The 27,545-nt window shown below is 41.5% G+C and overlaps 1 long non-coding RNA gene across 1 annotated transcript; it reads left to right on the top strand.

Moving 5' to 3' along the window:
- Window positions 1-2,275: 2,275 nt before the first annotated feature.
- LOC121140216 lies at window positions 2,276-8,926 on the top strand. Its single transcript, XR_005877015.1, has 2 exons — window positions 2,276-2,421; window positions 7,402-8,926. It is a non-coding gene; the product is annotated as an uncharacterized LOC121140216 (long non-coding RNA).
- The last annotated feature ends 18,619 nt before the right edge of the window (window positions 8,927-27,545 follow it).

The raw sequence follows: 27,545 nt of genomic DNA, 5'->3' as shown, positions 1-27,545 counted from the left end.
GCTTTTCGTTTGTTTGCTTGTTTTAATGTGACAGCATAGCCCATACATGGTACATATTCTAGCGCCAGTTTCTTCTTGGATCTCATGGGTTAAAGAGCAATGGCTCCCTACAAGATGCAAGACGTTATGTAGCCACACAGGAGATACATTCTTCTTTCTCCATCATGGTCTCTATCTTCCTCTCTAGTGAGAAGGATAGATATATAAAGCATCAGCCACATTTTTCACTTATTCACTTCTGAAACCAAGGCCATTCTTTGGGAAGTTAATAATTTGAGTCCTGTATGATACTAACAAGGGAATAAGCTAAGAGGGTCTCATAGTCCCCTTGCCATGCCTGCTGAACCAGGGCACTGTAAGCAAATGCTCAGGACCACAACTACTCTGTAGTGAATCTCTTGGTGGCACAAGTGAACAACCATGGGTCCCTTACATAATGTCGGCTTTGCCTGGACCCCTCCAATGGATTAACATCTTTGATCATCACAGCACTAAAAGTAGCCATTAGTCTTTCCCACATTTTGTAGATGAGGAAGCAAAGCCCAGAGACATCAATTAACAGGCCCACAGTCACACAGCCAGGAAGTTGAGATACAAACAAAGACAGCCTTTTTCAGAGCAGGTCCTTTCAAATGCTTCCCATAAGCACCCTTCTACTCCTTTCGTAATACTCTTTTTCCTGAAATTCTCTCATGGAGGCTTTCTCTAGGGCATTATAAACCTTTTTCAATCTCTCTCCCATTTGGATGTGTTAATTAAATGGGATTTTCAGTAAACATCTGGCCTGAAAACTAAAGTGGGGAGAAGAAATCCTACATTGACCAAACTCCTGACACAGGCTAGGCGTTTGAAATCCTTGGCGGCAATCTGATCCCTGTGTGGTAATGATTTGGAATTAAGAGTTAAAGTCTCACGCCCAGTGGCTGACACCCAGAAAAACTGCTCACTAATCTCTCGGTGCTCGGGAAGAGAGGTGGTGGGCCAGGAATGTCTTGGGTGACAGCGAGGAACAAGGGGCCCCTCTGCATAGCAGAAACTAGTGACTCCCCGAACCAGTGCCAGGCAGCCCTAACTGCTGATTTGAAGCTCAAAAGACCTTGGACTTGGGACTGAACCAGGTGGGGTGGAGAGGGTCTGGCCTCATTGAGAGCCTCCTGTTCCTCAGTCACTCCACTCCAGCCTCAAGGAACCTCTTTTGCGATTCTCCACCAGACCAGGCTTACTCCTCACTGAGAGGTTTCCACTTGGTTAAGAATGAGCTTTCCCATCTCACACTTGAGCGAATCTCACCTCCACAACATGTCTGCCAAGAAGCCATCCTAGTCGGTGGTAGGGCACATCCTTAATCCCATCACTCTGCAGGCAGGGGCAGGTGGAGCTCCATGAGTTTGAGACCAGCCCAGGCTACAGAGTGAGTTCCAGGACGGCCAGTGCTGTTACATAGAGAAACTCTGTCTCGAAAAACAAATAACAAAGCCATCCTATGCGTCCTGAGTTAAGGCAGCCACACACTCCCTTTCTCATCTTTCTCCTATATGGTGTGGAAAGGTAACAAAACAGATCTGGAGAAATGGCTCAGCACTTAGGAGCACTTGATGCTCTATCAGGAAACCCTGATTCAGTTCATAGCAACTCATAACTGCCTGTAAATCCAGTTTCAAGGCATCAATCACTCTTCCGGCTTCCACAAGCACCCACACACATATGGCACATACCCACACAACAATAAATCTTTTTTTTAAATAAAAAGTGACAAAATAAAAGGTCTTCATAACACTTATCACTGGTGTGTTTATGCATTTATTTTGTTTTTATTTATTTATTGGATGCTTCCTCTTTGGATGTGAAGCAGGGATTTCATCTTGCATAAGTTTCCACCTAGAGCCTAGAGACTAAGAATTGTGTTGTTCTACAAAAAATGTTTCTCACATGAATGATTGATATCCAGGAACAAGGCAGTGGGGCGGGGGGGGGGGGGCTTGGTCGTGAGCCCACACTGTAAGAGAACAGTGTGGTCTTTCCTTTGGAGTCCTTCCTCCTACCTAGCCAGCACTGAAGACCTCATTCCCAGTATAAATGAACCCTTTCTTTTGGAAGCTCTGTGACTCCTGTGGGGGATTAAAGCTAGGGTCTAAAGGTCTCCTTGTTCACAGGGAATGGTGGAGCAAAGGCTATCCTGTGAGGATGCTTCCTGCCATCCAATGCCACATCAGCCTGGCAGGAGCCATTTATCCTGGCCTGTCAAATCAGAGCTTTGTTTACTCTCTATGTCTCCTTGGAGGGTCCTGGAGAAGCCTCTAAGCTCTGAGCAATTAGCAAACCCAAGCATTCTTGAACCAGGGTGATAAGCTTGCCCAGCTCCCATCTTCCTTCCTTGATTCATATAGCTCAAATACTCATCTGGAAGACACTCCTGCTTAGGTAAGATGATGGGGGCCATGATGGTAGGGGAGTCAAACCCAGCGTCAGTGGGGCTTTCAAATCAAGCTTCTCCTTCCCTCCCCTCCAGCCCCACCCCAGTGTGGTGTGGTGCAACCCTGTCCTCATGGGTCACCAGACTGGTGAAACCAGAACAGTTGGAGGCCAAAGGAAGCACTTGATGACAAGAGGGTGGGGAGGTGAGCAAGTGGAGGAGTGGGGACTTCAGACAGGAACCTGGTAGGGGGCAGAGAGAAGCACTGGAGTGACTTATTTCCAAATAGAGACAGAGTTTAGAACAGCTTCACAGTGTTTATCACAGTGAGATCTTATGAGGTTGCTGTGAACGGGGCCCTGTATGCATTGTTATGCTATTTGGTTTTGATAAAAAGTGGCATTGTACAAGATGTTCCTTGGCCACGTAAAAGCTCGCTGCATAGCTAATGGTGGCACAGAGCCATACCACAAGTTGAGCAATGCCGTGGTGGGGATTAAGGCTGGTATTTTAATGTGAACTTTAAGAGAAGAATTGAAAGAGCAAGAAATAAGAAGAGACAGAGGACCAAAGAGAAACTGAGAAGTGGGAGGAAGCAGGAAGAAAGGAATGGAGAAAGGAATGAAAGAACAAAGGCGAAAGATGACATTTAACGGGGGACACACATCTTAGTAAAATGGGAGCGAACTCACCTGTTCTGGAGGGAAAGAAGGAGGGCATTCCTTTGCCCTCTTTTTCCTTTTTGCCTTTGTTCCAAAGCTTTGCTCATCTGTATGCACACTCATTTGTCTCCTCCTTTCCACTCCAGACAAGGAGCCAAACTGTCTGAGTGCTTTCCCCAATGTTTCAGGTTGCCAGAGAACTTTAATATACCCTTTAACTTGGGTCAAAAGCATAGACTTTCCCTTAACCTACATTTGAACCTGGTCCCAGGGACACATACATCTCACCCTATCAAAAACTTGTGGGTCATCATCACAAGGCCAACTTATTTCTTCATTTTGCACTCAAGTCATGAGGTTGTAGATGGTTTAAAATCTGGCCCCATTTCTGAGAAAAACCCAGTGAAGATCTTGGCATTCAAAACAATGCCTTCCACCATGTGCTTAGGACTAGTGCCGGATATGGAAACAAACTGATAGAATCATGGTTGAGTCCCTGGAACCCTCTGAAGAACCATGACCAACCCATCAAGGACAAAGAGCTATGACCTGCAAGCATGAATGACTGGCAGTAGAGTTGGGACTTGGTTGACTTCTGTTCTGTTGTCACCAACAGTTGTTCAGCACTGATGTCCTCCTTTCTCAAGCAGGTTAGCATTTGCTTAGAGACTTCTCATCCAGGCCATCCACTCTGACCCCAGCAACTTGGATATACTTTCTAGGTTATACAGGACCATCACACAGTGCAGGTCTTGGCATGTTGTTTCTTCTGCACACCCTCTCTTCTTTTTTTCCCCTTTTAGATAGATTTTAAATTTCTGACAAGTAACAACTGTACATACTTATAGGCACAGTGTGACATTTCAATACACACATGCAATGTATGATGATCAGAACAAGGCAGATCTATCACCTCAGACACTCATCATATCTTTGCTAGGAACACTCTAACTCCTCTCTAATGACTATTTTGAATCATACAGCTGCTGTCAATCATAGTGGCCTATTGTGCCATTTAACTCCAGCAGCTCCTCCTTCTGTCAGCTGCCTCATTCCAACTGCCTTTCTCCCACCTCTCAGATAGGCACCTGCTCATCTTCCATGACTTGTCTGACCTCCAAACCTCCTCTTTTCAGAGCAGCCTTTCCTGTCTCTGCCCTGCAAGAACCCAATGCATCCTTCTTTGTCCTTCAGTGTGGCCTGTACAAGCTCCTGACCTGTCCTCTCTGTCTTCCCCCATTTACCCAGAAGCCTTTTGAGCTTAAGGACAGTATCTGGCTTCTGTCGATATCTTCCCTGCCTAGTACTGGGCTTAGCACACAGAAGGACTCAGAAATTGCAAGTAAATAAATGACTGTGATGAATGACAGGAATGAGTAAATTTTCAGAAGAACTTAGATTTTAAGTATCAAGAGGTTAGTTTTAGCATGCTGGGCTCCTCTGGCTTTGCCCCCATGGCAAAACTATTTAAACTGTACTCTAATGAATAACTAGCACTTCATGAGACAGGAGCCCTTGGCTCACACCGGAGATTCAAGACCAGATGTGCTTTCTGAACGAAGGGAACAGAAACCATGAACTATTAAAGTTATATTATAATTAGTTACACACAAAGGAGAAAGGGGAGAGGAAAGAACACTTACTGGACCAGAAGTGATACTAAGTTCTTTAGGATATTTCGTGTGTTCTTCACAAACAGCCTGTGCTAGTGCACACTATTGTCCCATTGTACAGCTGGGGAAATTCCCATTTCAGATGGTAGACATGACAGCTAACCCAGAGCACATCTTCTCCTTTATTCTATGGGTTGTAGAATGCTAGAAAATGGCTCCTGAAAAGTTCTAGGGCTGAGGAGAAGGCTCAGTGAATTAAGCCCCTGATGAGCAACTGTGAGAACCTGGGCTTGAATCTCAGCACCTTTTTAAAGTCAGATGCTACAGCATCAGTCTGTAATTCCAGGACATCTATGATGATCTGGGAAGCAGAGACAGGAGAATCCCCGAAGTTCATGGGCCAGCTAGCATGCCCCAAAGGCAGAGAGCAAGATGTAAACTTACGGTTCTTCTCTTTCTAGTAAGGTTTCCAAGCTTCAAGTGGCTAACATGGCCAGAGTTTAGAGTTCCAAGCTTGAGTGGCTAACATGGCTTAAGTTTGGAGACAGAAACAACTTCAGAAATTCTTCAAATCCCCGAAGTCATACAGCTTTGGATCGATGCAGAGAATGGGGATAGAAGATTAACCAATGTGATTTTGAATTTTTAAATAAATGCTTATGTTCTCATAGCAGTACAATACTACAGACCAGTTTTCATCTTAACTCTGCTTTATGACAACTAGAAAGCGATTATTTTTGGTCTAACAAACTGAAGATGTCATCTTTCACTGAGAGCTCAGTGAAGTCCTGTTGCTGAGAGATTCATAAGGGATTTTCAGGGGTCTCACTGAGCGTTTTGAAGAATTTTGTGGGCTCCCAGACGTGGGTAATTAAGTGAGCTGACGGTAGCTAGGGGGATGTGCAGGGAGGGCTTACTCCCTTCCAACTGTGTTCCTAGCACTGACATTATTTAGTTAAATGGTCATAACAGCCTGTGAGTTGCTTATTTTAAATTCACCTATATTGAAATATAATTTAAGTTAGAATAAATATTTGCAAACATTTAACCATATCACAACCAAAATAAGGAATAATCCCCCACAAAAAGTTCCTATACCTGTTTATAGTGGTCCTGCCCCTCAACCCTCAGGCTAAACCAGTTTTCATGTCCTTGTTGTTGAGACAGGGTCTCTTGCAGCCCAAACTTGCCTTGAACTGTACATGGAAGCTGAGGAGGACATTGACTTCTGGTCCTCCTTATGCTTTCCTCCCAGGTGCTAGGATTACAGGTGTGTACCACTACACTCAGCTTTACGCAGGGCTCGGTGAGCACTCCACCAACTGAGAGGCATCACCTGACCAGTGTGTACTGTTACCCTGGCTTCTTTAACTCAGCACAATGCCTTTTAGAGTCATTGTTGTTGTGAGAAACTTACTTTCACTACCACACATGACAGATGGTGGAACTAAAATCTGTCATGTATAAATGACTTGATCCAGCTTGTAAGTAACAGAATCAGAACTCCATCCTGGCCAGGCTGATCCTAGTGCCCACGTACCATTTCAACTCCTCCCACTTCTGCACTGGTCATCAGGGCTCCTGACTTGGGTTTAACTAATCCATGAGCCCACACAGTGAGTGGTCCACCACCCCTCAGTCATAATGCAAGTTTCATATTGAGGAACCCTAAGATGTTATATACAGAAGTACGAACAGTGTTCCCTCCTTGTCCTCCTTTCTGCTCCTCCTCCTCATCCCTTCCCCTCCTTCATCGTTAAGATTTGACCCAGAAAAGATTTCAGCACAACACTCCAGGAGAAAAAAAATCTGGACGAGATAAACATTTTTCTGATTGTTAACCAGGAGTCTGCGCCGACCGCAGACTCCCAAATTTCTGCATCCTCAGCGGTGGCTGTCGCACAGTAGGGACTGAGTACTGACTAAATGGAGACTTCTTATGCAGTCACTTGATGCCCAGGTTGCCTTGAGCAAGGATCTCATCCCCTGAGGATTTGTCTCCTTGTCTGCACAGGCAAGTGTCCAGGAAGCAGCACAGTTAGCACCCGGTGCTAACTCCAAGGTGGCAGGCTTTCTTGTTTCTTTCTATCACTGCTATCTCCAGAACTGAATTCCAGTTGTGATTCAGATGTGATAATGTTCTGGAATGTAATGTGGAAGAACTGGGAGAAACCAGGGTTTAAAGATGAATTCAGCAAACATTTATTGGCCACGGACTTAGATGCCGCCCCCTGAATGAGGCTGACCCTTATCACGTGACGGATACATTGTAGCAAGGAAGTGGGCCACCTTTAATGACTCCTACTCACAACAGGCCTGGAGTATACTTTCCTAGGTACCTACCAACCATGAGGACAGCAATGGCCAGTTAATACTGAGTTAAGATCTCACTACGCTCCTATTGCATTGTTTACTCTTCACAACTAGCCCCAGAGGATCCAGAAACCCTTTTCCAGGTGAGGGAAGTGAAGGTCAGAATATTGAGTGACCTTGCAGGTCAATAGCCATGCTGCAATTTGGATTCACATGCAGAAAAGTTTTCAGCCTAAATCAACATTAGTTATTTCTTTTGAGACAGGGTCTCACTGTGTACCCCAGGCCGGCCTCCAACTCAGAGATCTGTCTGCCTCAGACGCCTGATTGCTGGGATTAAAGGTGTGTGCCACCATGCCTGGCTCCATTGCATTTTTTAAATTGAAATACTTTTTTTCAGGAAATATTTGGATCTGGTGGGACCTGAGGGAGATGAAACAAGAGCTATTCTAAGAGACGTGAACTGGGAAAGGTATGAGGGAGCCAGTAAGCCTTAAGTGAAGAAAGCACAGTAGAAACTCCCACTTCTATGATGGATCGTGGAAACTCTGACTTGGAGTGTGTTAAGAAGAGAATCAGTGAGGATGAAAGTTCTCCTTTTTAAAAGAAGGACAAGAATTATCTGGCACCCTCAAGCATCCTTTGTGCCACAATGAACTTTTCCCAGTGACCTGAGCCAAAAAGGAGCATCTCAGAGTTATGTTATTAGAGACATCCAAGTCAATAAACATTTATGTGTGAACAACTGAGGGGCTGCCACTGAAGTAAAACAATTCACACACTAGTTCTTTAGTGGCCAAGACTCCTCATTGGATATACGTCTTCTAGGCATGCACACTTCTCTACCCCTGGAATCAGACTGGCTTCTTCATTCCATGATGTCTTTTGCAACTCTGGGAGTATTATATGACCTGAGCTCCTCCTGTGGAAGAGACATAGGAGAGAGGAAACATGGCCAGGACTAATCCTCTGCAGACAGGTGGCTGTAGGTCTGGGTTTCAGTGCCTGCATTGAAGACAGACAAGGTGACTGTTGACCTTTTCCTCTTGTTGGCAGATGGTTGATTGCTTTACCGTCAAATATTAAGAGCACACACAAAATAGGAAGGGAGGAGGAGAAGCAGTCGTGTGACTCTTTTAACAAAAAAGCAAAGCTGTTTCACATGCTGTGCCTCACCCCTGCACAAGCCCAATAATCTCTCAGAAGCCAGAAACACACCATTTACCCACCACTGGCTGCACGGACAAAGTCAACATTTAGCTGTGTGCACAGAACTCCAAGTCATGGTTTAGAGGATGGAAGGCAGGAGTTAGATACTGGGCAAACAGGGTCTACTGTAGAGTCACATTTCCTCACACAAAGACCAATACAGCAAGAATTAGTTCCTTCTCTCAATAGCCTCAACTCCAGCTTGGAGACCAACATGACCTACTTCGAAAAATAATCACTGTGCAGTAAGCAGGGGAAAGGCGCTTCATTTTCCTGGGATGACCATAAAGAGTCCTAGGAACAGACTGACCTCACTCTAAAAGGAAAGGAGCTCCAGAGATGTGAAGAAAAAAGTGTGTCACATTGCTCCAATAGGATGTCTGGTGTGTCATGCAGGGTAGGTGGGAAGGTAGGGGCTGACAAGAAAATGATACAAGAGTTAAAGGGACGATGTCCCTGCCCTACTGGCTCTGTGAGCAATAGCATTGAGAAGATGATGGGTAGATACAATTTGCCCTTGTTCACCTTGAGGTTTTGCATCATTTCCTTTGGGAACCACTTTTCCATATTCTACAAGACTGCCGTCACATGGCCCAGCTCTCTGTTGCCTGAGAGTTGAGCCCTGACCCAAGAAGAACACCAATCCAAATCCTTTATGGAACTGATATGGATGCTGAAAATGAGGTTCTGTTCCAATAAATAAATGGAGCTCCCAAGAGTTATGTTTTCCTTCTTTAGAGAAAAAGAGCTTGAAAAATGGAAAGAGGAAGCATTTGGGGCATGGTACACTTGATTGAGCATCTGCCTCCTGTGTAGGGAGTCCTAGATTCAGGCTCCAGTACTGCTCTGTAATGGTGTACACATGGAAACCTAGCACTCAGAAGGTGGATCAGAAAGACCAAAGCGCATGGCTATCTTGGCTATACAGTAAGTGTAAAGGCAGCCTGAGCTAAGTGAACATTGTCACACAATAATTAAAAGAGGGCAAGAGGAGGAAAGGGAAGAGGGACTGGTGAAATAACTCTAAACCTTAATTCAGTTTATCTCAAACCATCTCTAGTCCATGAGTTGCTTAAGCTAGCTACATTTCTGTCTTTAGGGCAGCCGGTTTGAATTAGGTGACTGTCACTTGCAGGGTCCTTGAAAGCAGGGAAACCCAACTGACACTCTTAGAGTGTTCTGGTTTGAACCTTCTCAATTGTGCTTCCTTTAGCTGCCAGAGGAGAAGAGTCGTGTTTTCCACTGTCCCCTCATCCATGTGCTGTCTGAGAGAGCCTCTGTTTCTCACCCAGCTGGCTACATGGGCACCCACTTCCTGTCCTGTGAATGCGGGCTGTTTTCCCAGGCTGTTATCTGACTCCACCATCAGCCAGCAGGCTTCTAGGAAACCAGTGTTCTACAAGAGAGAATGCATGTGGTCAGAGCTAAGGGTAACTCGCTGGAGTTACTGTAAGCATAATGGAGCTCTGGACCTCGTTCATGGCTTCTGGTGTTCAGGAGTCAGCCATGAGCGGCCACAAACAAGACAACTCACGCTTCTAACAAATCCTCTGAGGCTCCAGGGATGACCTGCTGCTTCAGACAGCTTTCCTTTTAAGTGCTTCCTATGCCTCCAACCAAGCTGCATGCTAGCTGTGTGAGCCTGGGTGAATGATCTCACCTCCAAGCTTCTATTTCTTCACTGATAAGACAGGCCAATTACAATCAAATATTGTTGGCTTGCTGTGTTGGGGTTGCCTCCATCTCAGGGGAGGTAACTGCTATGAGCATGTTCCGCACAGGGTTGACACACTGTGACATTTCAGTCTGAGTTATTCATTGTCATTGTTACCTGTGTTGCTATGGATGCCACCAGCTTCATTTCAGTCTTTCAATGAATGAGGAAACTTATGCTCAGAAGCAGTGAAAGACGTAGTTAAAGCTACCTAGGTCAATCCTTGGCCAGCAAAAAGCTAGAAGCCAGACCTTCCTCTAATCTAGGTACCTGCATAGGAGCAACAGTGATCATAGAGTACCTAGAAAGAATTTGACCAAGGAAACTAAAATTCTCATTTAAAGAAGCAAGAGTATAACCTAAGAGGAGAAACTCTATGCATTAGAGTGAGTGACATCATATCATGAATGGCCACTGTTATTTCCATGTCTATACATAAGTTACAAGAGGCCAGGGCTGACTCCAGCAAGGCTCTTTGAAAGATGTGAGAAGTGTATTCTAAGACATCTGTGGGGGAGAAAGAGCTATGGGTAGTAGCTAAGTAAGCCGCAGAAGGTGAGAGGAAAGAATTCTCATTTGGGGAGAATTATTACAAGGTGATGGTAATAAAAGGCGTCTTGGTATTGTTAACATCAATATCACCGTGGGCAATTGGATCTCAAAATAACTATAGAGATGAGTCAGGCTTCTAAACTGATCTAAGGAGGGACTTTATGGAGTCTAATCCATGGCAGAAGAAAGCATCACAATTTTGTGGTGAAAAGCCCAGCTGTTTTGTAGACTGAGTAGGGGAGACCACTTCACTCTTTGGAGACAGTAAACAAACAGAACCTATAACAATGGAATTGCGAGTGGTTAAAGATTTAAATATGAAAGGTAAAACAACAAAAGGAATTGTGGACTTCTTTCCAACCAGTGGCATTATTAATAAAAGTTTTTGGCCAGACAGGAACAGGAAGAGATAAAAATGTGTGTTTGTAGAATAAACCCCATTGTCTTGCTACTCAACTTCATGTCAAAGAAAAGAAGTTCCTGGGAGAAAAAGACATAGATTATCAATGGGAAAAACCCCAAAACCTTAAAAGTTAACAGAGTAGTGAAGTGTCCTGAGTCATTCATTGCAAGCAACAAAAATTAAAGCAATAAAATCAAATATCCATCATATTGATTAAACTGTCATGATTCCATTATTTTACTACAGTGGCCAAAATTGACAAATGCAGGGACTTGAGAGCCAATTTTTCCCCCACAGCGCTGTCATCAGGACAACACAAATCATAACTTATTCCCTCTGATAGCTCCCTGTCCACTAAGATAAGGAGGGAAGATGTGGTGGTTTTCTGCTAATAAATACATAAATAAGGCTTAAAGTCCACCGAGTTTTCACTATTAGTAGTGGTCTATTCTGACTAATCTAACTAAAAGGTCTGAAAATGATCTAAGTAAAAACAGCCCATGTTTTTGAGTTGACAACTTCGTATTACAATAGTAGTGATTATTCCCAAGTGTATCTATAAATTAAAAGTGGTCAGCATGCAGCAAGGCCAGAATCCCACAGCATTGCTGGGTGGCAAGCATGCACTATTCTGGGCACTTTGTAGTGGCACATAAATTCTAAAAACAATCCCAAGAAACATAATCTGTAGACAACTCCAAAGGAATTCCTATTATTATTATTATTATTATTATTATTATTATTATTACCACTTCCACTTACAGAGAGCTGGAGTGGCTAGCCACATGAATAGCATGAATGAATAGACTGGGATCCAAATGGAGTCATTCTGAATTAGGGGAAATATGTAGGTTAAAGCCCAAGCCAGAGTTCCTTTGAGAGTGAAACTTTACATTAATGATAATCAGTTTGAAGTTGCATCTATGCAGAAGATGATCTAGTCAGTGTGGGTCATGTGGCACTCTCTAGAGTCCAGTCTCCTAGTTGCTCTGCAGTGCTGCCTCTCAGAGCAAGATCCTAGCATTTGGGCCTCTGATTGCACAGGCCAATGTCCTTTCCATCCCAAGGAGGCTGTATCTTCCAAACTCCAAAGGGAAAATAACAGCAAAAACTGGCTCAAAGGGAATTGAAAAAAACATGAATGAGGAATGTGATCTGGTTTCAGAGTTGAAGCAGTTGAGTCGGCCCCTCGGGGGACTTAGGCTGGAGCTGTCATTAGCAGAAGGATAAGCTCCAGTTAGGTTTTGGCTTCATGTCAAAGAAAGGGATGAAGAATCAGAAGATGTGAGCTCTCTCCCAACCTGGAACTAAATTGGCTCCTTGCTCTCACTCTACACTTGGGAAATGGAAATGTGCCCCTCCCTCGGGAATCCAGCCTTGCACGGAATTAGCAATTATGCAGGAACAGCTATACTAAGCTGATGGCTATACAGGGACAGCACTCCCCAGTGCCTTGTATCTATGATCTCATCCATTCCTTACGGAACCATATGAAGTGACATCTTCTTCATTATTATGACTATTATTCCATTCATTTTTTAGGTGAGGCAGCCAAGGCCAAAATGTATTCAGTTGCTTTCTGAGAGTTTCATGATTTAGAATAAATGCAGGTCTCTCTGCCTTAAAGGTCATGCCTTACTATACATTTCAGTTTCTCCATCCATTCTCCCCTATCAGACACAACAATGCCTTGTAGAGAGCGGGAAGGTCAATATCTTTACTCTGACCCATGTATGAACAAGGAGTAGTGGTGGTTCTTAAAGCTATCAAAGATCAGCTTCCTTTTTCAGTTAACCCTGGGAAAATCTACTTCAAAGGAAATATGTTGACTGGAGCAAAATTATATCAAGAGAACTTTTGAAAAATTTTAAATAAATAATTGAAGTCCAGTAAGATTGTGGTAATGGGACTCTTTTCCCAGGAAAGGAGAAAAGAAGATGCTTGCATAGACGTAAACTGAGTCACTATAATTGCATAGCATCAATGGCCCATGCAGGTGGGAAAGCGCCCTCTCCTCCCCCATGGCTATTTATTGTCTCTGGCATCCCAAACTCTCTTGGGCATGTTCATCAAATTATTGAAATTAAGAACAATCCTTGTTGGCAAGCAAGAGATCTCAACCTTCATCTGACCCTCAAAGTTTAATCCTTATTAACTTGCTTTTGCTTTTGAAGATGGATAAAATTAAAAGTCTAGGCGTTGGTGGTGAAAGCTCCTAAGGCAGTGGTAGTCCTCAGACTCACCCATGCCATTTCACAAGGTGCCCGTGTCCACTGGCCAGGATGTAACAGATTTCACATTCATAAAATAACAGTTACTCCTGTGTGTGATGTGACTGAAAGACCCTCAACTCTCAACTTACTTACCCCCTTCTCTTCTGAACTCAAATCCAACTCTTTGACGGATGGAAAGACCTTTAGTGGATTCTGATTCTACTCCCATCATTCACTCTAAATGACACAATCTTTTTGGAATTTTGTATCCTTCTTTCATTTCAACAAGAAAAGCAAAAGTGAGACTTACTTTTTGAGAATAAAAAAATTCAGAGACAACCCCCTTAGAGAATCCTCTAGCTCCTTTGGGAAGATTAGCTTCCTAATAACAGTTTCTGGCACCATTCCTCAGGCAACTTAGCTAATCTGAATAAATAGCTCAATGGTGTGGTAATGTGGGGTAGAGGCATGGTGGAGAGAAAAGCTATTAGGCAGCTGCCAAAACACACACACGTATGTATAAAGGTGGTTCTGACCCGAAGCCTCATAGGCAGTACAGAATTATCATCTCTTTTCATGCAGCTTAACTTTCACAACACTTTTCAATACTCAACTTGGCAAATATCCAAGTAAACACAAGAACAGAGCTGGCTTTTAAGGTACTGGAATTCCCAGAAAGTGGAGTTGAGAAGGGGTTAGAAATACTCCACACACACAAAAAAAAAAAATACAGGGTCACTGAATTGCTTGAAGTGTTGAAGCCAAGAAAGTTTCTTCTTTCTCAGTGACCTACTTCATGCCTTCTTTTGGAAGAAGAGACCATTGGGAAATGTACTTGATTCATGTTGAGGTTCTTGAGGCACAAGCTTTCAAGCTCAGTGAATTGTGTTGGGTGTGTGTACATTCTCATGTGTGTGCACATATGGAACATGCGTGTGTGTGTGTGTGTGTGTGTGTGTGTGTGTGTAGAGAGAGAGAGAGAGAGAGAGAGAGAGAGAGAGAGAGAGAGAGCAAAGACAACATCCAGTATTTTTTCCATTAATATTCACCTCATTTTCTGAGATACTGTCTTTCACTGAACCTGGAGCTTTCAGATTCATCTAGACTGGTTGGCCAGTGAGCCCCAGGGATCTTCCTATCCCTGCCTAGCCAGCCCATCTAGTTGCATTCAGCTTTTTATAGGGCACTGGCATCCAAACTCAGGTCCTCATGCTTATGTCCACCACAAGCACTTTACTAACGGTGCCATCTCCCCCGGCCTCGCATGTCTTATTTGCCTCTTCTCCATTTGAATACTATAAGCAAGATGCTTTATAAAAATTATGTCTTGGATTCTAAGACCATAATAAGATGATACTTTGAGCTATATCGTGATTTCTTTTTTCTATTTCATTAAATAATAATCACCCATTCCCTTAACAGAATTGGTCAGAAGTGGTAGCCACAGCAACAACTTCTATTTATCTTATCTTCCCTAAGTGTCTGACTTTGTTCCCACCACTTTGTGCGGATTGTTTCATATATGCATTCCAGCAACCTTCCTCATCCGTTTTACTGATGAGGAAACTCAGACATAGAATGTGTGTGTGTGTGTGTGTGTGTGTGTGCGTGTGAGAGAGAGAGAGAGAGAGAGTCTTACTGGGTTTAATTGTGGTTGCTTACATGAGCCTGGTGGGAGGGTATTTACTGGTCATTTACTTCTTGGTGTAGCCACTGATGAATAAGTTCATACTAGTAGATCAGAAGCTTCTTATGTTTAAGAAATGTTTGCACACCCCAATGCCATGAAGACACTATATTTTCCTTTCTGAAAGGTAAAACTGTTTTACTTTCACGTGCATTTAAAGTCTTCAACAAATTCGGCCTATTTGGTGGAAAAATCAAGTTATTTGTAGTGTACAGCCTGATACATGCATGATATATTCAAATATATATATATGTATATATTATATTGGGGATAAGTCAAACTACTAAACATATATATCTCTTCACTCTATGCTTTGTTTGTGATCAGAACATTGAAAAACCTATTGTCTTATCAAGTTTCAGCATATAATATATAATATATACACAAGATGAATTGTTATTAGCTGTAGTTACCATGATATACAACAGATCTCTGGTATAACTGAATTTAATATTCTCTTTGCCTAACGTGTCCTATTAATCTCTACCCTCTGATAATCACTGTTTATTACCTCTTTCGATATGTTTGATTTTTTACATTTAGATCGCACATATAAGCAGCGCCACATGGTGCTTCTCTCTCTGTACCAGCTCTTTTCACCTAATTGCGTTCAGGAAGTTCACCGACACTGTTTCAGTCACAGGATTCTCTTTTTCTTAAAGGGTGGCCAGTGCGCCACTGCGCATACACAGCACACGCCCTTCATCCATTCACCCACTGATGAGCACGCACGGGTTGACCTTATATTCTGGCTTATATGAATTACGTTACAGTAATGTTTCCTTTGCTATGGAATACTGGGTTAGCGCTCAAGAGAAGGTGGTTTATACAAGGAGCAAGCCTGAATCTTCTCTCACTCCGAGTTTTTGTCTTTCTGACGGTTGATTCCTTCCTATAGCACACACTTCCATCATTGAGGTGCCATCCAGGTGAGGCCTTCACTGGAGCTGAGCCAATGTCAGTGCCATGCTCTTGAACCTCCGATCTAAACAGACCTCTTTCCTTTATCAAGTACTAAGACACATTATAGTAGCAAAATAGACACACATGCCTTTTCTTTACTCTCTTGCCTAATTGCTTTGGCTGTAACTCCAAGTACTATGTTGAATGAAAGTGGTAAGAGTGGGCATCTTAAGCTATTTGCGCAAGAGACTACATAGACATGGAGGGTGGAGAAGACGCTACGCTTGTGAATATAGAGTACAAGATGCAAGGCAGGCATGCTGGTGGGGCTGAAGACACCGAGGGCCAAAGCCAGGGGGAGAAACAGCAGCTGTGGGGCAGCAGGAGTGGTCGCAGGGTGGTTTATTGAACGCAGCTCTCTCAGAATCCTGGTTTCTGGAGTGCAGAACTTCAAGGCAGTAAGTAGATAGATACCTTTACGTTCAGGAGATCTGATGGTAAGAATAGGTGGTGAGGTTTGCTGGCATTAGGAGAAAATTCCAGTATTTAAAGGCAAAGGGTCCTTCCAGCTCTAAGTATCTGTAATTCCACAAATCACCTTAATCATCAGGCTTTCCTGGTGAAATGAATGTTTTGTAAAATGTTCTAATATCATTACACAAAATTCACTGTCTCATTAAAAGTTGCTATTTTACTTGGCCCATTATCAGCACATTTCTGGTGTTACTATCAAAGCCTGTGATTTTTATAATAGTACAAATTAAGCATCTCCTATTTGTTTTGTTTGAACAGAATGTTTATTTGTCACTCTATCACCCCCTAACCTGGTGCAATAAAAACATATGAGGCCAAAAAAAAAGGAGTGGCTATCTTTGTTTTGTTTATAAGGAAACTTTACGGTGAAAAACTTTCAAGTTTCAAAGCAATACTTATTTTATGTATGAGTGTTTAGCCTGATTATATGTCTATGTACCATGTTTATGCGGTGCCTATGGTGACTAGAAGAGAGCTTCAGATTCTCTTGGTCTGGAGTTACAGACAGTTGTGAACTGCTGTATATGGATGCTGGGAATCAAGTCCACGTCCTCTGCAGGAGTAGCAAATGCTCATCTATTTTCCCTTCCCAGGGAGATCCATGTGTCCCTCTTAGAGTCCTCCTTGATACCCAGCTTCTCTGGAGCCCTGGATTGTGGTCTGGTTATCCTTTGCATTACATCTAGTATTCACTTATGAGCGAGTACATACCATGTTTGTTTTTCTGGATTTTGGTTGCTTCACTCAGAATGATTTTTTTTTCTAGTTCCATCCATTTGCCTGCAAATTTCACAATGTCATTGTTTTTTACAGATGCATAATACTCTATTGTGTAGATGTACCACATTTTATCTATTCTTCAGTTGAGGGGCATATAGGTTGTTTCCAGGTTCTGGTTATTGTGAATAAAGCTGCTATGAACATAGTAGAGCAAGTGTCCTTTTGGTATGATTGGTATGTCCTTTGGGTATATGCCAAAGAGTGGTAATATTGGGTCTTGAGGTAGATTGATTACAAATTTTCTGAGAAACCACCATACTGATTTCCAAAGTGGCTCTATGAGTTTTCACACACACCAGGAATGGAGGAGTGTTTCACTTACTCTACACCCTCACCAACATAGACTGTCATCGGTGTTTTTGATCCTAGCCATTCTGACAGGTGTAAGATGGAATGTCAGAGCTCTTTTGATTTGCATTTCCTTGATGTTGAACAATTTCTTAATTGTCTTTCAGCCATTTGAAATTCTTCTGTCGAGAATTCTCTGTCTAGATCTGTACTGCATTTTTAATTGGATTATTTAGTATTTTAATGTCTTGTTTCTTGAGTTCTTTATATATTTTGGACATTAGCCATTTATACATTTTGGACGTAGGATTGGTGAAGATCTTTTCCCATTTGTAGGCTGTCATTTGGTCTTATTTACCATGTCCTTTGCCTTACAGAAGCTTTTCAGTTTCAGGAGGTCCCATTTATTGGTTGTTGCTCTCAGTGTCTGTGTTTCTGGTGTTATATTTAGGAAGTGGTCTCCTGTGCCAATGTGCTCAAGGCTACCTCCTACTTTCTATTCTATCAGGTTCAGTGTTCTTGGATTTATGTTGAGGTCTTTGATCCACTTGGATTTGAATTTTGTACATGGTGATAGGTATGGATCTATTTCAATCTTCTACATGTTGACATTCAGTTATGCCAGAACCACTTGGTGAAGAGGCTTTCTTTTTTCCATTGCATGATTTTGGCTTCTTTATCAAAATCAAGTGTGTGGGTCTTCAATTCAGTTCCATTGGTCCATGTGTCTGTTTTTATGCCAATCCAAAGCTGTTTTGTGACTATGGCTCTATAGTAAAGCTTGAAGTCAGGGATGGTGATGTCTCTAGAAAGTCCTTTATTGTACTGGATTGTTTTAGCTTTTCTGGTTTGTTTGTTTTTCCACATGAAGTTGAGTATTATTCTTTTGAGGTCTGTGAAAAATTGTGTTGGGATTTTGATGGGTATTGCACTGACTCTGTAGATTGCTTTTGGCAAGATTGCCATTTTTACTATGTTGATTCTACCTATCCAAGAGCATGGGAGATCTTTCCATTTTCTGATATCTTTTTCAAAGATTTAAAATTCTTGTCATATAAGTCTTTCACTTGTTTGGTTAGTGTTACCCCAAGATATTTTATATTATTTGTGACTATTGTAAATGGTGATGGGGAGATGTCCTGGGTAAACTTGGGGTGGGGAGGGGTGGTTAAGGGGAAGAGGATGGGAGACAAGAACATGAGGAAACAAGATGGTCAAGTCGTGGGAGGCATGGGGTCGGTGAGCAAGGACAGAGGTATCTTGATAGAGGGCGACTTTAAGAGACTAGGGAGAAACCTGATGCTAGGGAAATTCCCAGGACTCCACAAGGATGACCCTAGTTAAGAACCCTAGCTACAGTGGAGAGGGTGCCTAAACTGGTCTTCCCCTATAATCAGATTGGTGTCTATCTTAGCTGTCATCATAGAATCTTTATCTAGTAGCTGATAGAAGTAGATTCAAAGATCCACATCCAAGCACCAGACCGAAAGGAGGATGAAGGGATTATATGAGCAACTGGAGTCAAGATAATGATGGAGATACCCAGTAGGAGCTCATGGACTAGATTGACAGCTGGAGAGTCTACATGGAACTGAATCAGGCTACAGTTTTGTAACCTAGTCTGTTTGTGGGACCCTAGCAGTGGGACCAGGATATATCCATAGTGCATTAGATGGCTTTTTGAAACTGATTCCAAATGTTGGGATGCCTTGCTCAGTCTTGATTGGATGGGTCTTTGTCCTGCCTCAACTAAATGTGCCAGGCTTTATTGACTCCTCATAGGAGGCCTTACTTTTCTGAGGAGTGGATGATGGGCTGGGGGGATGGAGGGAGGAGGAGAGGAGAGAGGGGGAACTGTTGGTATATAAAATGAATAAAAATATAATATAATATAAAAGGTAGTGAGGACTCTTAACCAGCAAGCTCTCTCTCTAAGCTTAACTCTCTACTTTTTACCATTAAGTGTGATGTTAATTCTGGGATAGTTTCTTATGACCTTTATTACTGTTGAGGTACACATTAACTTGTTGAGAGATTTGGCAGAAAAGATGTTAGAATTTATCAAATGCCTTTTTTTGCACCTGTTGATATGTCTATGTGGGTTCTGTCCTTCATTTTATTGGTGTAGCATACACATTTATTGTTTTATTGTACATTGACTCATCCTTGCACCTTAGAGATAAATCAGTTGACCATTGTAGGTGATCTTTTTAATGTGTTGTGAAATTTGTCTTACTCATATGTTGTTGAAGGCTTTTGCATTTATGCTTATAGGGGATTTTGAACTCTGATTTTTTTTTCTTATAACATGCTGTCTTAAGTTGGTATTGGGGTAATACTAATCCTATAAAATGACTATGTAAATATTCCTTCTTCAAATTTTACAGGAGTTTAAGGAGTGGTATTTATTTCTTTAAATGACTAGTGGAATTCAGCAGCAAAGCAATTAGGTCCAGAAATATTCTCTGATGACAGAATTTTAATACCAGGTCTATATCCTTGCTTATTGTCATTCCATTCACATTTCCTATTTAGTCATGGTTTGGTCTTGCTGAGTGGTGTTGATCTAAGAACTCATCCATTTCTTTCAGCTAACCTAATTTGTTGGCATAAATTGCTCATATATTGTCATGATTCTTCATACTTTTTTGATATCAGATATGACTCCTCATTCAATTCTGATTTTTGAATTCTTTTCTCCATTTTTAAAAAGAATTTTTAATTTTGTTGATCTTTTTTATTGCTCTTCTAGTCTCTGTTTTACTTGTTTATTCTCTCCAATATTTATTATTTTATTTCTTATCATAACAACTTTGGGCTTAGTTTGTTTCATAGTTTCCTGAGGTGTTACATCAAATTGTTTACTTGGGATTTTCTTTTACTGGTTTACTGCCACAACCTTCCTTCTTTAATTGATTTGCTGTGTCTCAAAAGTCTTGAAATATAAAGTTTTTACCTTTGTCTCAAGATGTTTCTGGATTTATACCTGAATCTCTTTTGATCTGTTTTGGGGTCATGTTATTCAGTTTCTAGACAGTGTTAGTTATTTTTCTTAGGGCTGCTACACAGTGCATGACAAAGCAAGCTAAGAGAGGAAGGGCTTCTTTTACTTCTAGTTTGAAGGTATGGTCCATCAAGATGGCAGTCCTGACCGCAATGGACAGAAGCACAAAGCACTGAGTGTGGCTTCTCGGCTTCCTTACTTCTTTGGGACCCCACCCTGCGAAAGCGTGGGTCTTTCTACCTAATTAACCTAATCTAGAAACCACCTCACAGACCTTCCCAGGGGTCTCTTTTCCTGATGATCCTAAATCCCTTCAAAGTGACAACCCAGATTAACCATCATACAATTTCAGAGGAATTTTCATTTATTTTGGCTGAAGCTTTGCTGGCGATGACGGAAGCACGCAGCAGCTGCTCATTCATGCTCAAGAGAAGGCAGGACTCTCAGGTTAGAACCATGGAGAGGCAGAACCTTCAAAGATTTACCTGTAAAGACTGGTTCATGGCAGGCAGGCCCCACTGTCTAAACAGTCCCCAGCTTTCAACACAGTGCCACAAGCTAGGGACAAAGACTGTGTGTGAGCATTCCAAATTTAAATGATATTTTTTAATTTTCCAAAATTCCTATTGTTTCTTTTTTATAAGGTATTTATTTTTATTTTATATGAATTGGCTTCTTGGTTTCACGTAAGTCTGCGTGAGCACGTCAGGTCCTCCAGGACCGGAGTCACAGACAGTTGTAAACTGTCATGTGGGTGCTGGGAACTGAACAACCCAGATCCTCTGGAAGAACAACCAGTGCTCTTAACCTTTGAGCCATCTCTCCAGCCCCTCCTATTGTCTTTTAATTGGATACCTTTGCAATTGAAAAAGATGCTTGAGAATACTTCAGAAGACTTGTATCCTAACAAATGCGCACATAAGAATCTGCACTCTGTAGCTGTTGGATAGCATGTTCTCTACCTCACAGATGCATTTCTGTAAAACAGTTCAGGTCCTGGGTCTAAAATACAGCAGTAACTGATTTGTGTGTGTGTGTAGTTTGATGAGATAGGGAAGCTTATGGCTAATTTTTATCTATCTGGCTGTCTAATTGACTGAGCATGATTTTTAAAATGATCATTCTTTTTCTCTGTATAATGAGAATTTTTTCTTATTTCTGATGTGACAGGGGAAACACTTGAAGGTTTGTCTCTGGACATTGTGCTAACATTGTCTGTTTGTAGATATTCTTTCCAAGGTCTAATTCCAACTAATTCTGCTTTGTTGAAGACTTAAAATTGGGGCTTGGTTTATAATTTGCAGGAGTCTTTATTTGTTAGATGAGCATAGATTTCTGCCTCTTTTTTCCATTGATGTGCTGCCTTTAACCAGATGTTAAACTCTACTTGGGGATGATGTGAAACTTTATTCCAGCACAATCCTATTGAATAACAATGAATCATCCTTACTACATGGTAATTGATTGTAAATGTTAGTTTATAATTTCATGGTGAAAAGGTAAAGTGGTCTACATGGTTTGGAAGTTATTCTAAAAAGAGGAGAGAACGGATTCCTCTTTTTATACTCCCTAAAAGAACACCCTTCAGGGTTAGTCCTCCTGTTTTTTGTACGTGTGGGAGGATATGCTAGTGAAACTAATTTTCTTTTGGGGAATGATTTTCATGATGGATTTAATTTTATATCATAGTATTAAAAAGTCTTGCTTGCTTTTTAAATTAGTTGTTGTAATTTAGCTTTTTGCCTAATTAGTCCATTTTATTGCAAACAACATATATAATAAACAAATAAATTAGAAATATAATATATTCAAATGGTGCAGTTACTTTCTTTCTAGTGTCTAATGATCCCATATTTTGAGTTAAGTCCCAATTGTGATTATGTGTGGTTTCTGAATTAACATCCTTGATTAATTTGCCAAGAGTTTATCAAATCATTGACCTTTTCAATGGTGACTTGTCTGCTTTCATCTTCTCCATTGTACACTGTTTTCTCTGACTTCATTTCTGGATTTTTTCTTTCCTCCTCCTTAACGTTCTCCATTTTCCAATTGTTAGTCATCCTCTATTCTATCATGCTTACTAAGACTATCCATTTCAAATGAATAATGGTATCAATATAGTTCTTTTAAATCTAAAGCACAACTTGGTGATATTTAAAGGGAAAACGAGAGATTAGCAGGCAGAGTTATGAACTGTCTAATTTAGTGTAGGCTAATCAGTCTTGTCTCTCCAGGACTAGCCTGTTCCCAGGAGTTGGCCAACACAAAACAAGCTCCATGTTTGTTTGTTTGTTTGATGGGGGGGTGCTGTATCATTTTGTTTTAGCCTGTTTTTTTTAAAGACTTATTAGTATTTTATATGTTTGCTTTGATTTTATTAGAGACAGTAAGAAAGAGAGAGAGAACATAATTTGAAGTTGGGCAGGTAGGGAGGTGGATACGACCTTGGAGGAGATGGAGAAGGAAAAAGCATATTATTTTGCATACAAAATATGTTATATGAAAAAATTTGTACATGTGGATTCATGTTTATATGTTTGGAGATGCATGTGCATATATGTGTGGAGGCCAAAGGATGACCTCAGGTGTCATTCTCAGGAATATTTTTGACCTCCTCTAAGATAGGGTCTCTCACCAATTAGTCTGGAGTTCAACAATTAGCTAGAAGAGTTGGCCAGCAATCCCTAGGGAGTGCCTGTCTCTATGTCCACAGGGTTGGGATTACAAGCATGCATCACCATGCTGGCAATTTTACTTGGCTTCTGGGAATTGAAGTTGAGTCCTAATGCTTGTGATGTAAGCTTTTACTGATTGAGTATATCTTCAGGCATTTTACTATTTTTATGCATTTCAATTGTCTAATAAGTTTCTCCCTTTCCTCCCTCTTTTAAAGCTTTTTGCTCCAGTTCTCTCTATTTTCTGCAGTACTTGACTCGTGATGACCCATGATACACTAACTCTGGTATCTGGTCATCTTCAGTTTTGTTCCCATTGCTTTGTCTACACTGTTTGTTTTTGGCTAGACTTTTGGTCTGTGTTCTTAGCATATTACACTATACATAAAGATCAAAACTGTCACTCAGTTAATTCTCTTTGATGGCTAGTCCCCAGTTAGATGAATGAATCAGAAACTAGATCTTACTATAGCTGCCCTTATGCTTGAAGAAGCCCAGACCCTGATGGGATTTGGGCAAATTGTTCCACTCTATGAGTTTAGAGATAAACAAACACACAAACAAACCCACCCTCTCTTTTTAGAGCATTTTATTGAAGCATATTATTATAGGAAACTCTTCCTTTTAAAGATGGTCAATATCCTAGTCTACTCCATGAACTATTGCAGAAATCATCGTTGTGTTTGACTGAGTCTTTGCTCTGTGGCTTAAACTCCTAGCCACATAGCTTAAGAATTCAATAAAGGTCTTAAGAAAGAACTGGGTATGTGTTTGAAGATTTCCAATTTCCAACTTGTCTGTCCAACCACCACATACTCTACTGGGTTCTCTGTTCCTTTGCAGAAAACCTACGTCTGGGCAAAGCCTGAATTTACAATCTCAGCTCTTGAGAAAAATCAATTTCAGAGGATTAGCACAACTTTCAACTATTCTTTGCTCCCTTCTGTCTTCACCTTTGAATTCCCATTGTCTCACCAGCTCTGCGATGGATTTAAGCAGATTTATTTACTTAGTTATTTATTTTGCCATTTTTCAAGCTCTTTTACCTTCTGTGGAAGATCTGATTTGTTTCAAACCAGCCTTATGCCTAACACGTAGGTATTTTGAGAAGAAAAAAATAACTCACAAAGAAAATTCTGGAAATGAATGCTCTAGAAATGGATTGAAAAAAGCTAGAAGTGACAAATGACCTTTCAGAGGGTGTCAGTGTGGCCCCTGAGGGTAGACAGAGAGGAGCAGGAGGAAGTGGGCCAGTGACACCTCATGGATTTGTAAAGGAGGTCTGGCTTTAGCTCCATTTCTACCTGAGTAACCCTCTCCGTGGCTGGCCTTAGGTCTCAAAGCCATTCGAGCAAATGGCCTCTGCCAATATTTATTGAATAAGTAAGAGTTAAAATAGATAAAAAGAATGACCCTCAAGACAGACATGTTTAACTGAAACCAGAAGTAATCAAGATCTTCTGTTTACACTGAAATAGACTCACCTACACATTTAGGTGACTGTGTTAGAGTGTCATAATTGGGGATCTTACCTGTGCAGTGCTGGGCCCCTGATGCTTCAAGGGCTGGACCCCTGAAATGCCATGTGGTTTAAAGAAAGAGCCTTTAGACACAGATGCACACACTAACAGCAGGAGAAGTCTGCAGGATATGGGAGAACTATGAGAGTCAGTAATTCTGGCTATGAAGCTTAGTGTTGTTAGAAAAAAATGACAGTAAGTGTCATGACATGTCATGTCTCTTCAGTAAAGCTTTAGTTGAACATGTTCCTCCAGTTCATTGAAACATTTCCCTTTAAATAATGCTTTTGATATAATTTTCTATCTCCATTAATGTCCTCCCCCTGGTGCTGCTACCACCACACTGTCTACCTCTGAGATTCTCTGAGTTCTCAGATGTCAGTGCTCTCTCCTTTGAGAATCTTTCTCCATCCCCAGGGCCCTAGGCCTTCTCCCCACTATCTGCACTTGGTCTTCATTTTCTGACTGTTTTTCACCCTCTACTAGACTCAAAGCTTCACATTTGAGAAGGATGGCATTTCTCTTGCTTCCCATTGAATTCTCTACCCTTTGTAGGGCTCAGAGCACAGCCGGCATCAGATAGTATTTATGTAAATAACGAACCTTTAGGAGTTTGCACTTTTAGAGTGTTTCAGACTTGGACTTCTGACATGCACTCCATCCCAGTTACAGTTCTAGGTGCTTCAAGTAAGCCATCGGGACTCCTTACGATGCCCTGGCAGAGCAGACATGTGTAGGTCCACTCAACACTGAGTAAAGTAATGGGCAGAGAAGGTTCAAGGTGATGGGGCAACCAGCAGAGGATATGAGGGTTGGAGTCACATGCCTTTGCCTCCAGCACCCAGTTTCTTTGGAAGACATTGCATGACTTCTGCATAAAAGGTTCCATGAATGCAAGACCTGCTCATCTTCTCTTCATTTTGGGTTCCCCACAGCCCTTAGTTCTCTGTTCATACTCCTCCAGGATCAAAAATTGAGCAGGCACATGTTAGTGCCGGAGAAGCCTTCAGAAACTTTTGAGAGTGCCACTTGATCTATTTCCCCTGCAAACAAATGAGCTCCCGGTGGCGCTCTCCTTTCTGACGTACTATTTTGTTTGTTTTTGTTAATTCCTCTCAGATGTTCTTTCCTGTATAATCTCCTTCCCTGTAGGTGATAGTTGGCATAGCTCACATCTGTTGAAATATCTGCCCTACCCAGGGAAGTAGCCAAATAAGCTGCAGTGCTCAGCAGTAACAATAAAGTCGGGAGAGCAATAAAAAGATGGTAATGCCTTGGGGTGGAGACAGCATTCCTCCAATCCCTTCTGATTCATCTGCTTTGAACTGGTGCATCAGGATTCAGGGCATCTTTTTGTCTCTGTGCTTCTGCTCAGAGTCATAGGCACACTCAGGAATGGGTTCCATAGCTAGTCCATGAAGGTACTCTGAAAAAAAAATGCTGGACTCTGGTCACCAGTCCTCTACCATGTCTGCATTTCTTCTTCCAAATTGATGTTTTGGACTCCTATTCCAAGACATATTCGTGGAAACCTTGCAACGTTATTATTGTTTTTTAAGTTGCAGTGTGTGTGTGTGTGTGTGTGTGTGTGTGTGTGTGTGTGTGTGTGTGTGTGTGGTATTTGAGCTTTTGTGGTTGCTCTAATAATCTTAACTATTAGAATTCATATTGTAACAAGTGATTGTTACAACTTAATTACAACAAGTGAATTTTTATTTGAGGGTGAGAAGCTGCACTGATAGGGTCTCCTTGGGCTTGCTAAAACAAGAAAGATTATTGTTTCTCATATCTAAGAAGTACAGAAATAGACGGTCTCTGACCCATCAAAGGACTAGGACTTCAATGGCTTCATTGGAACCTCATGCTAGGGTGTCCAACTGTCCTGGTGAATCTAGGATTTTACAGGGATTAGTCCTAGATGCCCTTTCTATTGGAATGTCCCCTCAACCCTGTTCATTGGCTGTATTATTTGCTGGCTTATTTTCCTAGTTCTCTAGGCAACAGCCATGATGACAGTTGTAAACTACAGATTTCCATGAGCCTCGACACCAGTGATCTCAGATAAGACAAAGGGTTTGAATCCTAAGAGTCCCAACAGCATTTGTTTACATGCCATATGAAGTGTGAATCCAGAGAGACAGGGTATTCATTTGAATACCAAGTGGAAAAAGGAACCACGCATGTATTATGCAAGGTGGAGTAAAATCCTAGAAAGAAAGATACTGGGAAAACAAAAAGGGGGTGCCGATCATACAAAGCTATTTATTATTTATTCTATACCAATAACTTATAATTATTACCAAATAAATATTTTAAAGGTTAGAATAAGGAAAACTATTTTTTAATGCTTATTGGCAAATAGAATAAAAGGATTGAGCTTGACCCCAACAAACAGTGATAAAAGAAACTGTGGAAATTACTTTAACAAACACCCTTCAGTCCCCTTATTAACAAGGTCTTTCCAACACCTCTAATCTGCTCTGTCCTACACACAAAGACTGAAGGGACTTGGGGATCATTGCATGGGGCTCCACAGGGGAAGCATTTCACTGTACAGTTGAAGAAAAGCTATGGAGCTTAAGGGATGGCTTAAAGGTCAAGAACACTTGCTTGTCTTCCAGAGGACCTAAGTTTGATTCCCAGGTCCTACATTAGTTGACTTGCAACTGCCTGGGACTATAGCTCCAGGTGATCAGGGGCCTTCTTCTAGCTTCAGAATTTAGAGGGCGTCCACACTCATATGGCATATAATCACAGAGATAAAAATAAAAAGAAGAAAAGGAAGAAGGAGAAGGTGAAGCAGGAAGAGGAAGAAGAAGGAGGAGGAGGAAGAGGAGGAGGAGGACTGATGGGATCTCCTTCATGAAAGATGTTTCCAAAAGACACTTATCCCAAATAAATTTTCCACTTGGTCCATAACTTTGTGATCCTTTAAATTCCTTTCAGTTAGAAATAAACTCTACCATTCAATTAGCTCCTAGGAAGAAGGACTCTTGGATTGAAATTTAAGGTATCCATGACTAATGATATCACACCTCTCATAGTTGTTTGGATTGGGGCAG

The sequence above is a fragment of the Mesocricetus auratus genome, unplaced genomic scaffold, assembly GCF_017639785.1.
Source record: "Mesocricetus auratus isolate SY011 unplaced genomic scaffold, BCM_Maur_2.0 Super-Scaffold_100004, whole genome shotgun sequence".
NCBI lineage: Eukaryota > Metazoa > Chordata > Mammalia > Rodentia > Cricetidae > Mesocricetus > Mesocricetus auratus.
This window is presented reverse-complemented; position numbering and strand designations above follow the sequence as displayed.